The sequence below is a fragment of the Bos taurus genome, chromosome 5 (assembly GCF_002263795.3).
Source record: "Bos taurus isolate L1 Dominette 01449 registration number 42190680 breed Hereford chromosome 5, ARS-UCD2.0, whole genome shotgun sequence".
NCBI lineage: Eukaryota > Metazoa > Chordata > Mammalia > Artiodactyla > Bovidae > Bos > Bos taurus.
In genome coordinates, this window is record NC_037332.1 from 74668813 (window position 1) to 74683673 (window position 14861).

Below are 14861 nucleotides of genomic sequence, written 5' to 3' on the forward strand. Positions count from 1 at the left end.
AGTGAAAGTTGAGCCTTGAGAATTTGCCCTTTCTTGTCTGAACAGAAAATAACATTTCTATTGTGGAGGTTTTGACAAACATCATGAGCTGACAGTGACCTGACCTTAAGAACAAAGGATCTGACAACAAGAAGTTTGCAAAAACTAACCACTCCCCTCCCACATCTTTACTGTCCAAGGGCTTTGCTGAGAGATTTCGGGGACTTCAGGATGTTTAAGGAATGAGCTACTTCTCATCTCCTTGCATGGCCCAGCAATAAACCTTTCTGGGCCCCAAAACTCTGATGTTTTGCTGTTGTTTGGCTCACAGTATGTCAGGCTCTCGGACTTGCATTCTGTAACACATGAAGCCCAAAGTATTCTTCTGGACCCTGGGGTCCCCCAAGGGCAAAGCTAGATGGACCCTGGGGTCCCCCGAGGGCAAAGCTAGATGCCATGTGGAGCCCTATACCATGGCCACAGATACAGAGCTCCACACCAAGGTCATCTCCCAAACTGACTGTGCCCCATAGCAACCGTTGATCTAAACTGGCCAGCTCCCTGACCCCATAGTAGGTTAAAAAAAAAAAACCTCACCCTAATGAATCACCTAATGCCACCCTTCCAGCAGGAATTTTCTTTATGTTGAGGCTATAAAAATTGGCCACTGGCCCACAAAGAGCATCAAGCACGTCGGCTGTCCCTGGTCCATCAGGTAGTCTGCCCACTGTCTGAGCAGCGCTCCTCACTCCCCTCTGCCCTTGGTTCCCAATACTCTCTTCTAAATACCCTGTATCTGGAAATTCTTTCCAACCCTCACACAATCACATTTTTGTGGCCCATATGGGGACTCAGAGGCTTTAGCAGCAGCCCCGTCTTCTCCCCACCAGAGGGCAGTAGCGCCCTCCCCACTTGTGACAACCAGAAATGTCTCCAGACATCCTGGAACATCTGCTGGGTGGGTGGGGATTGGGGTGGGTGGTGACACAGTTCCCTGGGTGAGGTCACACCACTGGATCTTAGCTCTGGAAAAAACCCTGGGAGCGAGGTCAGGACTGTGGGCAGGGAGGTTGGCCGGCCCTCACCTGGAGGTGCTGACCATGACCCTCGCCCCACAGGGCCTTCGCCAAGCAGCCGCAGCAGCTGACGGCCACGAAGGTCCTGCAGAGGAACTGAGCCGCCTACCTCAAGCTGCACAAGCAGTGGTGGCGACTCTTCACCAAGGTGGGTCTGGAGGGGCTCCGCGTGGCACAGGGACGAGCAAGCCTCACGCTGGCCTCCTGCGGGGCTCAGGCCCCGGGGCTGGCACTTTGCCCTTGTGTTCCCGTGCCCAGAACTTGAGCCGGGTATGGTCCTGCCCTGAGGATTGAGCTGGGGCATGTGTCCAGCATGGATGGCCGAGGTGCTGTCGACCCGAGTCCCCACGTCAGCTCCACGTAGAGACAGCACTGCCTACTCAGGAAATTTGGCTCGGGATCTGCGTCTAACTAGGTCCTCCCTAGGCTTTACAAACATCCCTTTATTATTAAAGTGTGTCAGGCTGCTTTGTTCATAAAAAATAATCTGTGTTAGTTGCAAATTTTTTTAATTTTTAGATTTTTAATTAAAAAAAAAAACTTTCTTTTCTCCTCTTCCTGTAAAAATGGTAAAATTCCTAGTTTTTATCACTGTCCTTCCATGTCTGCACCCTTCAGTAGCTCAGCTGGTAGAGCAGAGGACTGTACAGATGGTTAGCTGCTGTCATCCTTAGGTAGCTGGTTGGATTCTGGCTCAGAAGAAGTGGTTCAAGTTTTGGGCTTCATTGGTGGCTCAGCTGGTAAGGAATCTGCCTGCAATGAGGGAGACCTGGGTTTCTATCCCTGGGTTGGGAAGATCCCCTGGAGAAGGGAACGGCTACCCACTCCAGTATTCTGGCCTGGAGAATTCCAAGGACTGTATAGTCCACGGGGTCGCAAAGAGTCGGACAGGACTGAGTGACTTTCACTTTCACTTCCACGTCTAGAAGAGCGTAGCTCGTCCTACCAGGTCTACACTGGTGGCTCAATTTCCCTGTATTCCTCACTGTTTGGTATAGGCTGCGTTTAGACTTATTTACGGCAAAGAAGGTATGTTTTGCACCTGGGCAGCAGGCCTGCATGCCAGCCCCTGGGTCACTGTTTGGCCGGCCTAGTTGCTCAGGGGAGCTGCAGGCTCCTAGACCAAACGCTTGCCAGGCCTCCAGCTGCTGACCCGTCCAGCCTCCAAGCAGGTACACTTTCGGGCCCTAGGAAGGGAGCAGCAGGAGGTGATGGGAGAGGTGGGAGCCAGCACTGGAGCTGGGTGCTGCTTCCTGTCAGCAGGGGCCCACTCCTATAGAAGTTCTGGGGGGCCTTCCCCTCCTCTCCCAGCTGGTGGTGGCTGCAGCGTTTCTTGGCTGTGGCTGCACCCCTCCATTCTGCCCCCGTTTCTTCGTGGACTTCTCTCCCTACTCTCTGCTGTCTCTGTGTGTCTTACAAGGATGCTAGTTGATTTAGGGCCTACTCAGATAAGCCATAATGCTCTCATTACAAGATGTTTCACTTGAAGGGTTTTCAGAGACCCTTTTCCACATAAGGTCCCATACACAGTTGCAGAGATTAGGTCGTGGATGTACTTTTTGGGGAGCTATCATTTAACTCACTACAGGACCCACAAATATCAGTTCTCCCCCTTAAGGTCCTCTGGACTGATGTTCACCTTATGCAGGAGAAGTGCTGGAGGGTGCCCATGTCTGCCCACCAAGGGGGAGGGAGCAGTCCCCAGGGCTGCCTGAACGCCCACCATGCATGAGAACCCAGGGGCCACTGATCCCAGAGTCCCTTGTGGAAGGGAGGGGTCCTTGCTCCCTTTCCAGCTGCCCATGTGTGTCCGTGGAGCCTAAATGCTAATGCCCCTCCTTGTCCAGCCTCTCTTGTTCCCCCTGCTCGTCCCTCCTCACTGCTGGCCCCTGAGGTGGACCATGCACCCTGGTCCCAGCAAGTGCTCACCTCTTCACTTGCCTCCACTGAGCTGTCGACTTTCCCACTGGTCTCTGATTCCTGGCATTAGCAATCCCCTCATCCCTAATTTCATAGTTGCTTATTTTTCCAAATAACTCCCAAGTTTCCTCCCAGACTATGGTTGTGAATGCAAAACTAGAAATGTCTATGTTAATTTTCTGGCTGTGGTCCCCTGGTGTGATGGTGAGATGCTCAGAGGGGCACCATGAAGGGATAAATAAATATAAGAGCAAGTGAGATCACATCCGATGCTGTGTCCCAGCATCTCCCCTCTATATGCCAGCAACAGGCATTTAGAGACAGAGGATGACGTGGTGGTCAATGAACTTTGTTCTCTGATTGTTGGGCAAATAAAAAGGCTTTAGCTTCCTATTAAGGTTTTATAAAACACTACAGTGAGATCAATCTAGAGAGATCAACAGAAAAGATGACACTGATTCTGTTTTTTGAATAATTTTTCAACAGTGACCAGGTAATATCTTTTAGATTTTTTCCTGCGAAAATGTCATACTTTTTTCTGAATTAGCGGCTATAGTAGAGACCAACAGAAAGGAAAATGAAGCTACTCAGTCATGTCCGACTCTTTGTGACCCCATGGACTAGCCTTGTGGGATTCTCCAGGCAAGAATACTGGAGTGGGTTGCCATTTCCTTCTCCAGGGGATCTTCCTGACCCAGTGATCAAACCCAGGTCTCCCACATTGCATCGGATTCTTTACTGTCTGAGCTACCAGGGAAGCCCCGAAGAGACCAAATAATCATTCCCAAATTTTTATCCTTCACTCCTTTAAAAAAAAAACTAAAAATTAAAAAAGTTTCTAATTATAGAAAAAAATACACAACATAAATTAACCACTTTAGCCATTTTTAGTGTCCTTATTTTTTATAGAAAAGACACTGAGTTTAGGTGAGTATATGGCAGCCCTGCCTCCCTTGTAGCTCCATGTAACATCATTGCTAAATTTTGACTAATCAAAGGTGAGAGGAATGATGTGTGGACCTTCTAGGTCATGTCTTTGAAGGGAAATTATGAGCTCTGTGTCCTTCTCTGCTCTATTCTGGGCTGAAATGTCTGATGAAAACCAGCTTCCACATTGAATTAAGACCCCTCACTGGAAATGATGGCTGAGCAATAACAGGCTGGACTTCTGGTCGACTTACCTACCACCTACCTCCCAAATGCCTAGCAACTTGGACTTTCACGTCTGAAATGAATACATCTACATTGTTTGAGTACTATGTTAATATCTTGTGAGTCCTTTGTTACAGCAGCTAGGCATCCACATCCTAACCAATAGGAAACCATCCCTAAGCTTCATTCTCCTCTAGGCTTTGAGTCTTCTCATCCTTTCAGAACACTGCCTCTCTGTTCAGCCCCTGTGAGTTGACCATTGCTTGGATCGCCTGTGGCTTTGACATTGACTTCTCCCAGGATCCCATGTCTGAGCCCTCACCTCTCCAGGGGATCCCAACACTGTGGCCTATGAATCAATGACCTCTTTAGGCTTCTAAGACTCAGTTCCCAGACTGGCCCAGCCCAGCTCTTATATTAGACAAGATTAAGGATCACTCCTCCACCCCTACACCCATCCCTCAGCCTTCCTGTTAATTTCCACACTTAACTGGTGAAATAGACAGGCAGGAATGAGAGGATGGCAACCATAGAACCAAGGCAAGGGGGGTACAAAGATTTGGGACTAACTTCTAATAGGTATGGGTATTGTTTTGGGGATGATGGAAAAGTTCTGGAATTATGTAGTGGTGATGTTTGTACACATAGTGAATATACTAAAAGCTACTTTTCAATGGTGAATTGTATGTTATGTGACTGATATCTCAATTCTTTTCTTTTTTTTTTTCTTTTTTTTTTTTCTCAATTCTTTTAAATGCTACTTTTTAGAAAGCTGTGGAGATGGTAGGGGAAGAGTTTCAGAGAGTACATCCTGAAAAGGGACAAGAAAGGGTAATGGAGAGTCAGGTGGAGAGAAGACAGGGCAGAGGGGAGGAAGCTGTGACCAGCTGTCTTCCTGCAGAAATCAAAGTGACAAGTGACAGGGGTCATGCGTGGAGCTGCTGGTTCCTGAAGGTGAAGCACATCTGGGGGCTCTGGAGGGGATCCCGGCACAGTGGAGGAGGTGGGCCAGGCCTCCAAGATCCTTTCTTTTTTTGTTGTTTTTATATATATATATATATATTTTTTTTTTTTTTTACTTTACAATATTGTATTGGTTTTGCCATACATCAACATGCATCCGCCACAGGTGTACACGTGTTCCCCCTCCTGAACCCCCCTCCCACTTCCCTCCCCATACCATCCCTCTGGGTCATCCCAGTGCACCAGCCCCAAGCTTCCTGTATCCTGTATCGAATCTGGACTGGCGATTTGTTTCTTATATGATATTATACATGTTTTAATGCCATTCTCCCAAATCATACCCCCCCTTCCTCTCCCACAGAGCCCAAAAGACTGTTCTATACATCCAAGTCTCTTTTGCTGTCTCGCATACAGGGTTGTCGTTACCAACTTTCTAAATTCCATATATATGCATTAGTATACTGTATTGGTGTTTTTCTTTCTGGCTTACTTCACTCTGTACAATAGGCTCCAGTTTCATCCACCTCAGTAGAACTGATTCAAATGTATTCTTTTTAATGGCTGAGTAATACTCCATTGAGTATATGTACTACAGCTTTCTTATCCATTCATCTGCTGATGGACATCTAGGTTGCTTCCATACCCTGGCTATTATAAACAGTGCTGCAATGAACATCAGGGTACACGTGTCTCTTTCAATTCTGGTTTCCTTGCTGTGTATGCCCAGCAGTGGGATTGCTGGGTCATATGGCAGTTCTATTTCCAGTTTTTAAAGGAATCTCCACACTGTTCTCCATAGTGGCTGTACTAGTTTGCATTCCCACCAACAGTGTAAGAGGGTTCCCTTTTCTCCACACCCTTTCCAGCATTTATTGCTTGTAGACTTTTGGATTGCAGCCATTCTGACTGGCGTGAAATCGTACCTCATTGTGGTTTTGATTTGCATTTCTCTGATTATGAGTGATGTTGAGCATCTTTTCATGTGTTTGCTAGCCATCTGTATGTCTTCTTTGGAGAAATGTCTATTTAGTTCTTTGGCCCATTTTTTGATTGGGTCGTTTATTTTTCTGGAATTGAGCTGCAGGAGTTGCTTGTATATTTTTGAGATCAGTTGTTTGTCAGTTGCTTCATCTGCTATTATTTTCTCCCATTCTGAAGGCTGTCTTTTCACCTTGCTTATAGTTTCTTTTGTTGTGCAGAAACTTTTAAGTTTAATTAGGTCCCATTTGTTTATTTTTGCTTTTATATCCAATATTCTGGGAGGTGGATCATAGAGGATCCTACTGTGATGTATGTCCAAGAGTGTTTTGTCTATGTTCTCCTCTAAGATTTTTATAGTTTCTGGTCTTATGTTTAGATCTTTAATCCATTTTGAGTTTATTTTTGTGTATGGTGTTAGAAAGTGTTCTAGTTTCATTCTTTTTACAAGTGGTTGACCAGTTTTCCCAGCACCACTTGTTAAAGAGATTGTCTTTTCTTCACTGTATATTCTTGCCTCCTTTGTCAAAGATAAGGTGCCCATAAATGTGTGGGTTTATCTCTGGGCTTTCTATTTTGTTCCATTGATCTATATTTCTGTCTTTGTGCCAGTACCATACTGCCAAGATCCTTTCTTATGGCTCTAGGGTTACTTATCCACAAAAAGCAATGAACTACTGATACTTGCAGCCCATTGGGTGAATCTCAAGAGAAGTTTGCTGAGTGAATTTAAAAAGATCTGCCTTGGGACTTGCCTGGGGGTCCAGTGGTTAAGACTCTGCTCTTCCTCTACCAGAGCCACAGGTTTGATCCTGCGTGCCACATGGCACAACTGAAAAATAGAAGTAAAAATGCAACGGCCAGTCTTAAAGGGTTACATGCTACATGATTCCACTTATAAAATATTCACAAAATGCCAAAATTCTAGGAATGGAGAACAGATCAGTGGTTGCCCAGAGTTAGGGAAGGCCCATAAAGAAGTGACCCCAGAGGATCAGCACAGGGAGTTCCTTCGTGGGCACAGAACACTCTGTATATCAGTTTTCATGATGGTTAAATGAATCTGCACATATGATACAATGTGGTAGGACCATCTCTGCCGGGGTCCAGCCCCGGTGGATCCAGGAAATTCGAAGAGGGGACAGCGTCGGCGAGGATCAGGAAACAATTGCTTAATTAAACGTTAATTAATGATATAAAGAGTGGTTAAATAAGGATAGCTCAGTGAGGAAATTCAGTGGAGAAAAGAGGCTGAATAACTTGGTTTACGTGGAAAGCTAATAAAATTCCAAGGCTAGGAATTTACATCACCTACATAGGCTGCAGGCATCCTCCCGTTCTCCCGAAGGAGAGGAGACACTAAGGCCTCCCCTGTCAGATCTTAGAAGCCCAGCAAAATTAGTAGGCTTGATGAGTCTCCACGCTCCAATTCAGCCGGAAGATGAGAGAAAGAATGACATGGGGAGACCAAATTTCGGTGAACAAGGCCTGCACTTTATTTTCCAAAGTTGTTTTTATACCTTAAGTTGTGCATAGGGGATAATGGGGGAAGGGGTAGAGTCAGCAGTAAGCAGGCTTTCTTCCTGCAAACTTATCATATGCAAAAGTTTAGGTGATTTACATCATCTTCTGGCCAGGAGGCCTGTTAACATTTTAAGACCCTTTCTTCAGAAAACTTATTTTTCTCTAAAGGTGATTAGTCAGGCTCCACCCTTCAAAAGCATTAGATAAAGTTGCATTCCTATAGGGCAAAGGTGTGGTAGGCTATAACAAGAAAAGAATTAACTCAAGGGTCCAAGGTTACAAACATTAAAGCTACTACTTACATTCTATAAACCAATTATATTAATCAATACACTGCCAGGGACACAGTAGGTAAGGGATATGGAAACTTAGCAGCAAACATTGGCCCAACAAGTGAAAAACCCTTCACCAATACAATTTCTAACCAATCTTTTAACTGCTCAAAGGAATCTGTATTTAGACAGTTTAGAACATCTCATGCCTCTCATGGTTGTGAAATAAAACACTCTTGTCACGCCCAGGAACTTTATTAACTGGAGCTGTAAGTTAACTCTTTTTCAGACAGAGAGATGGTGGTGGGGGACAGCCCCCCGTAAAGTCAGAGGTGTAGGTGAGAGCACAAGGCAGAAAGTAGGCAGACTCTGGTTTTGGGGGTAGATGCTCGAGAATTTCCAGGGGGACTCCTGAGGCTCGATCCCGCCTTTGCATATGCCGAATCTCCTTCCTCATGACCTTTGCCACAGGCAGAGTTCCTCACGCTGGCTCCTGGCACATCTCAAAGACATAAAAATGAGAACATGCAAAAACTGGTAGAATTTGAGTGCAATCTATATTCTGCTGCTGCTGCTGCTGCTGCTGCTACTGCTGCTAACTCGATTCAGTCGTGTCCAACTCTGTGTGACCCATTGGACTGCAGCCTACCAGGCTTCTCCATCCATGGGATTCTCCAGGCAAGAACACTGAAGTGGGTTGCCATTTCCTTCTCCAATGCATGAAAGTGGAAAGTGAAAGTGAAGTCACTCAGTCGTGTCTGACTCTTAGCAACCCCATGGACTACAGCCTACCAGGCTCCTCCATCCATGGGATTTTCCGGGCAACAGTACTGGAGTGGGGTGCCATCTATATTCTAGTTAGTTGTATTTTGATAGTGACTGCAGTTATATAAAATATCACCACTGCAGGAAAATTGGGTAAAGGGTACACAGGACCTCTCTGTAGCAATTTTACAACTGTGTAATTTTGTCTGTGAGTCTATACTTATTATTATTTTTTTAGTCTCTGATTCAAGAGTTGAATTGTGGAGATAAGGATCGTTGGATAAATGAAGGGGAAGGGAGGCCAGCTTTGTGACCTTGGGAAATGAATGAATGAATCTTCTAAGTCTGCTTTCTTATCCACACACAGGAATGATGAGAACGGCAGACAACTCAGGGAGGTTTTAAAAGAGGAAAAGAGATGATGCCAACATGGTGAGCCCAGAAAACAGCATTTCCTGTTGACTGAGCATCTACTGTTCACCAAGCCCAGTCCCTGCCTTGTCTCACTCATCCTCTCAGTGACTCTACAGGCTACTCACTCTTTCTATGAGCAAGGAAACCAAGTCACAGCAAAACCTGGGGTAGCCTAAAAGGGCTGCATGATGGCAAATTCTCTCCCTACTCATGGAAGATGCGGAGTCATGGACGCAGCCGAATGGGGCCCAGAGGCTCTGTGACGAAAGAGTTCAGGCAGCTTTCCCCCTGAGGTGGGGCTGTTCCAGGAGCGAGTTAACACTTGGAGCCAGTTGCAGTGGGTCCCCATGGGCCCGGTCGGACCCATCTCCCAGTGCCCACTAGGGCCTCTGGCAGCTGGGCTCACTTCTTAGGCCAAGTGGTATTTGACATTGTGACTCATCTCAAGCTATTGTGGAAGAAAATTACATTTTTAGACTATTCAAGGATTTAAAGATTTCTCTTCCTCTAAGGAAATGGCATAATTCAGAAAACAAACCAAAACAAGAGGCAGGGAGACCCGCCCAGATTCCCCACTTGAGGGGCAAGTCTGAACCTTAGTTTTCCCTTGTGACTCAGGGATAATAAATGTTGTCATCAGAGGGCTGTGGTAGCTTACACAACAATGTGTGTGAAAGTGCTTTGCAGATTGTAAAGGGTTCAGGTGCTACTATGTTTTCCGATAAAGGTACGGTTTTTTAACAATTTATTTAAAATTTTTAAAATCATCAACTTTACCATTTCACCCATTTTTAAAATTTTTATTTATTCACATATTTGATTATTCACTTGGCTGGGTTCTCCTTGCTTTGATGTGCATGTTCAGTCCCATCTGACTCTTTGTGACCCCATGGACTGTAGCCTACCAGGCTCCTCTGTCCATGGGATTTTCCAGGCAAAAATACTGGAGTGGGTTGCCATTCCTTGCTTGCAGCAGGCTTTCTCTAGTTGTGGCATGCAAGGCCTACTGTTTGTTATGGTGCTTGGGCTTCTCATTGCGATGGCTTCTCCTGTTGCAGAGCACAGGCTCTAGACACGTGTGACTCATGCACTCTATAGCACGGGCTCAGTAGTTGTGGCACCCGGGCTTAGTGGCTCCCCAGTATGTGGAATCTTTTTGGACCAGGGATTGAACTTGAATCCCCTGCATTAGCAGGAGGAGTCTTATCTGCACCACCAGGGAAGTCCTAGTTTAGCCATTGCTAAGTGTAGAGTTCAGCGGTGTTAAGGACACCCACAGTCAGTTCAGTTCAGTTCAGTTGCTCAGTTGTGTCCGATTCTTTGTGACCCCATGAATCGCAGCACACCTGGCCTCCCTGTCCATCACCAACTCCCAGAGTTCACTCAGACTCACGTCCATCGAGTCAGTGATGCCATCCAGCCATCTCACCCTCTGTCGTCCCCTTCTCCTCTTGCCCCCAATCCCTCCCAGCATCAGAGTCTTTTCCAATGAGTCAACTCTTCGCATGAGGTGGCCAAAGTACTGGAGCTTTAGCTTTAGCATCATTCCCTCCAAAGAAATCCCAGAGCTGATCTCCTTCAGAATGGACTGGTTGGATCTCCTTGCAGTCCAAGGGACTCTCAAGAGTCTTCTCCAACACCACAGTTCAAAAGCATCAATTCTTCGGCGCTCAGCCTTCTTCACAGTCCAACTCTCACATCCATACACGACCACTGGAAAAGCCTTGACTAGACGGACCTTTTTTGGCACCTTTGTAGGACACCCACACTGTCATGCAATTAGCATCACCCTCCATTCACAGAATGTTTTACATCAAAAGAGAAACTCTGTCCCCATTAAACAGTAACACCCTACTCTCCCTCCCTTCCACCCCTGACAGGCACCTCTGAATCCTTGGTCTTTGTGAATTTGACTCCTCTCAGGAACTTATTTGAGTAGAGTCATACAGTGTTTGTCCTTTTGTGACAAACTTTTTTTTTCCTTTTGACTGTGGTGAAAGGGTGTGCTAAATCCTCACCTTGATTTGAGTCTGCAGCCCCCTTGGTGGCTCTACTGTGAACTGGTGTTTATCGAGTCCAGGAATGTCCAGTGTCCATTCTGCATCAGAAGACCTTTATGATAACCTGCCCATCACTTAAATGGATGTTTAACTGAGTTCTTCTTCTCACTGTGGTTTTGCTTGGCTGTCAAACTAAAGTCATGCTAGTGAAAGAGAGAAGAGTTTATTGGGGAAAGAAATGACAGAAAAAGAACTTTAAACTAGGAGTGATATTTGCAAGTGGCAAATCTCAAACTTGGTTGGAATCTTGGCTCCTCCCCAGAAATCCGCTGCCTCGCCCCTCCCCTTATTTGCAAAGTCCGATCAGACTCCTGGCCTATGTTCCAGCGTGATTGTAAGACCAAACCATAGTGTGTGGCCCTCAAGGGTGACACCCATCACTCCTCTGTGTCTCCTTCTAAGGCTAGGGGAGGTGACCACGATGACACAGGGACATTTCCTGGGATGAAGTTGCCCAGATGGAAGGTCAGGCAGGCCTCCCTGGTGAGGGGGAATCCAGCCCCACTGCCGTTCCTTCTGCTTGGGGCAAAGCAGAAAAGTCCACCAGCAGTCCAGCTGCACGACTCTCGGGCTCTGGGACCTTTACTTCTCAGTTTCTTCATCTGAGAAATGGAGCTGACGCTTCCTAGAGCTGATGTGAGAGTAAAACAGGCAAGGTGTGGACAGTGCCTGCACAGAGTGGGGGACACGTTTGGCCCTCCATACACCTCGGCTCTTTGCTGAATATCCAAACAGGAATTAAGACTGGCTTTCTGTTGTAGACTTTCTGAGTTGCCAGGTCCCTAGCCTTCCTCCATTTGGAGAAAAGAGGCCTGTAGTCAAGTGCAAATAAGTCAGGGAACAAAGAGCAATGTGCTCTCAGCCCTTTGCATGAACTTGGCATTCATCCAGATAGCCTTGACTACCAAGTCTGGAAAAGGTCAGTTTTCATTCCAATCCCAAAGAAAGGCAATGCCAAAGAATGCTCAAACTACCACACAATTGCACTCATCTCACACGCTAGTAAAGTGATGCTCAAAATTCTCCAAGCCAGGCTTCAGCAATATGTGAACCATGAACTTCCTGATGTTCAAGCTGGTTTTAGAAAAGGCAGAGGATCCAGAGATCAAATTGCCAACGTCTGCTGGATCATGGAAAAAGCAAGAGAGTTCCAGAAAAACATCTATTTCTGCTTTATTGACTATGCCAAAGCCTTTGACTGTGTGGATCACAAGAAACTGTGGAAAATTCTGAAAGAGATGGGAATACCAGACCACCTGATCTGCCTCTTGAGAAATCTGTATGCAGGTCAGGAAGCAACAGTTAGAACTGGACATGAAACAACAGACTGGTTCCAAATAGGAAAAGGAGTATATCAAGGCTATATATTATTACCCTGCTTATTTAACTTATATGCAGAGTATATCATGAGAAACGCTGGACTGGAAGAAACACAAGCTGGAATCAAGATTGCCGGGAGAGATATCAATAACCTAAGATATGCAGATGCCAACCTTATGGCAGAAAGTGAAGAGAAACTAAAAAGCCTCTTGATGAAAGTGAAAGTGGAGAGTGTAAAAGTTGGCTTAAAGCTCAATATTCAGAAAACGAAGATCATGGCATCCAGTCCCATCACTTCATGGGAAATAGATGGCGAAACAGTGGAAACAGTGTCAGACTTTATTTTTTTGGGCTCCAAAATCACTGCAGATGGTGACTGCAGCCATGAAATTAAAAGACACTTACTCCTTGGAAGGAAAGTTATGACCAACCTAGATAGCATATTCAAAAGCAGAGACATTACTTTGCCAACAAAGGTTCGTCTAGTCAAGGCTATGATTTTTCCTGTGGTCATGTATGGATGTGAGAGTTGGACTTTGAAGAAAGCTGAGCACCGAAAAATTGATGCTTTTGAACTGTGGTGTTGGAGAAGACTCTTGAGAGTCCCTTGGACTGCAAGGAGATCCAACCAGTCCATTCTGAAGGAGATCAGCTCTGGGATTTCTTTGGAAGGAATGATGCTAAAGCTGAAACTCCAGTACTTTGGCCACCTCATGCGAAGAGTTGACTCATTGGAAAAGACTCTGATGCTAGGAGGGATTGGGGGCAGGAGGAGAAGGGAACGACAGAGGATGAGATGGCTGGATGGCATCACTGACTCGATGGACGTGAGTCTGGATGAACTCCGGGAGTTAGTGATGGACAGGGAGGCCTGGCGTGCTGCGATTCATGGGGTCGCAAAGAGTCGGACACGACTGAGCGACTGAACTGAACTGAACCAAGGCTGGGCTTCCTCAGGCGAGTTGCCTGAGGGCACTAGCGCCTAAAGATACTAGTATTGTCGCTATCAGCAGGGTTCAATCTAGAGGGACTTGATCAAAAAGGTGGGGTTGGGGTGTGGACAGAGTGGCTGAGGGGTGGACTTGGGACCCTCTCCCAGGTACCCTGTGAGCAGAGCTGGGGACGGTGGACTCTGCAGGGAAGGATCCTGGAGGGCTTCTCAGAGGAAGTGATAACAGATTTGGGCTTTCTAGGAAGTATGATTTTTCTGGGTGGTAGGAGTAAATGTCCGTGGCAGAAGGAATTGCATGAGCAAATGCCTAGAACCCACATAGGTGTGGCCCTCAGGAGCAGCAATATGACCAGTATGCAGTGAGCAGCTGGTATGTTCCGGGAGACTGTGCCAAGTGATTCTGGCGCAAAAGTAAATAAGGCAGGCAGGCTGGTGAGTAGGTGGAAAGGGTGGAAGGAGCCAGGAAGAAGTTCATAGAGTGGAGGAGTGATTGACCAAGGGTTTCACAGTCAATTGGTGGCAGGTCTTCCATCGTGAAGCTTGAGACAGGGTGGACCGTGCCCAGAAGGACCTGCATGTCAGGACTGTTTTTCTAAGAGCATCAGCAAGGAGGATGAGAATAGCTCAGGGTGGGGCCTGGTGTGCAGGGTGTTTGTTTGACCTGAGCCACTCAGAGATGAGGGTTTCACTTTCCCTTTCAGTTCTCCAGGTATATCTGGGCCCAGAGGTCGTGTGTCGTTATTGCAGAGTCAAAAAGCTGGTAGCTGCTTTGCATAGCTGAGAACAACTGGATCTTGTTTACATTCAGCCAGAGAAGATTTCTGGGTAAGCAGGCAGGGTAGGACCCCCCACCCCCCATCTCCCCATCCTCAGGATGACGGTCTGCTGATGGTCACTAATTGACAGAAGAAAGGAAATGGAAGCTCAGAAAGGTGAGGTCATGGCCGACATGGTGGGTTAAGCAGGAGTAGAGCCTGGTTGTGGAGGCAAGTGAGTCTGATGGCTTCCTCCCACCCCTTGGGCCCCTAAACAGTGCAGAGGGAGGGTGACACCTGCTCAGATGGGCTCAGCTCAGGATGTGGACTTCTGAGACATGAGCGGTGACCCCAGAAGGAAGGTGAGTGTTGGGGGTGAGTGTTGGGAAATTTGGAGGAAGCAGAGGGGGTGAAGGAGGGCAGGGGGGTCAGAACCCTTCCTCCTTGTGGCCTGGCCACCTTGATGTTTCCCCCAGGGTGCTGTGCTGAGGCCAGTGGGGCAAAGGATTTCTTTTGAGATATAAGGAAGCCAGGTTTCATCACCTACCCTTTGACCCCTGCTTCCTAAATGCCTGCTCAGAGCCAGGCCCTGGGGGAAACTGAGGCCTGCAGAAGGACAGGAGAGCAAACGGGGAGATGCAGGGCACTGTCTTTCTGTGCTCAGTGGGCCTCAGCTCAGGATGTAGGTGATGGGTGGCCCTGTGTAGGGAAGATGGCCCAGCAGACAAAGT

The 14861-nt window shown here is 46.9% G+C and overlaps 1 protein-coding gene across 6 annotated transcripts in view; it reads left to right on the forward strand.

The window, feature by feature from the left end:
• Positions 1-971: 971 nt before the first annotated feature.
• LOC512905 (apolipoprotein L, 3) overlaps positions 972-14861 on the forward strand; it is a 44812-nt gene continuing 30922 nt past the window's right edge. Inside the window, exons 1-3 of one of the 6 annotated variants that reach the window (XM_059886323.1) lie at positions 972-1203; positions 8997-9770; positions 14077-14307. The gene's annotated coding sequence lies outside the window, so the exon portion shown is untranslated. The remainder of the gene's footprint in view (positions 1204-8996; positions 9771-14076; positions 14308-14861) is intronic. The other 5 variants (XM_005206819.5, XM_010805335.4, XM_059886324.1 and 2 more) reach the window with 5 other exon arrangements.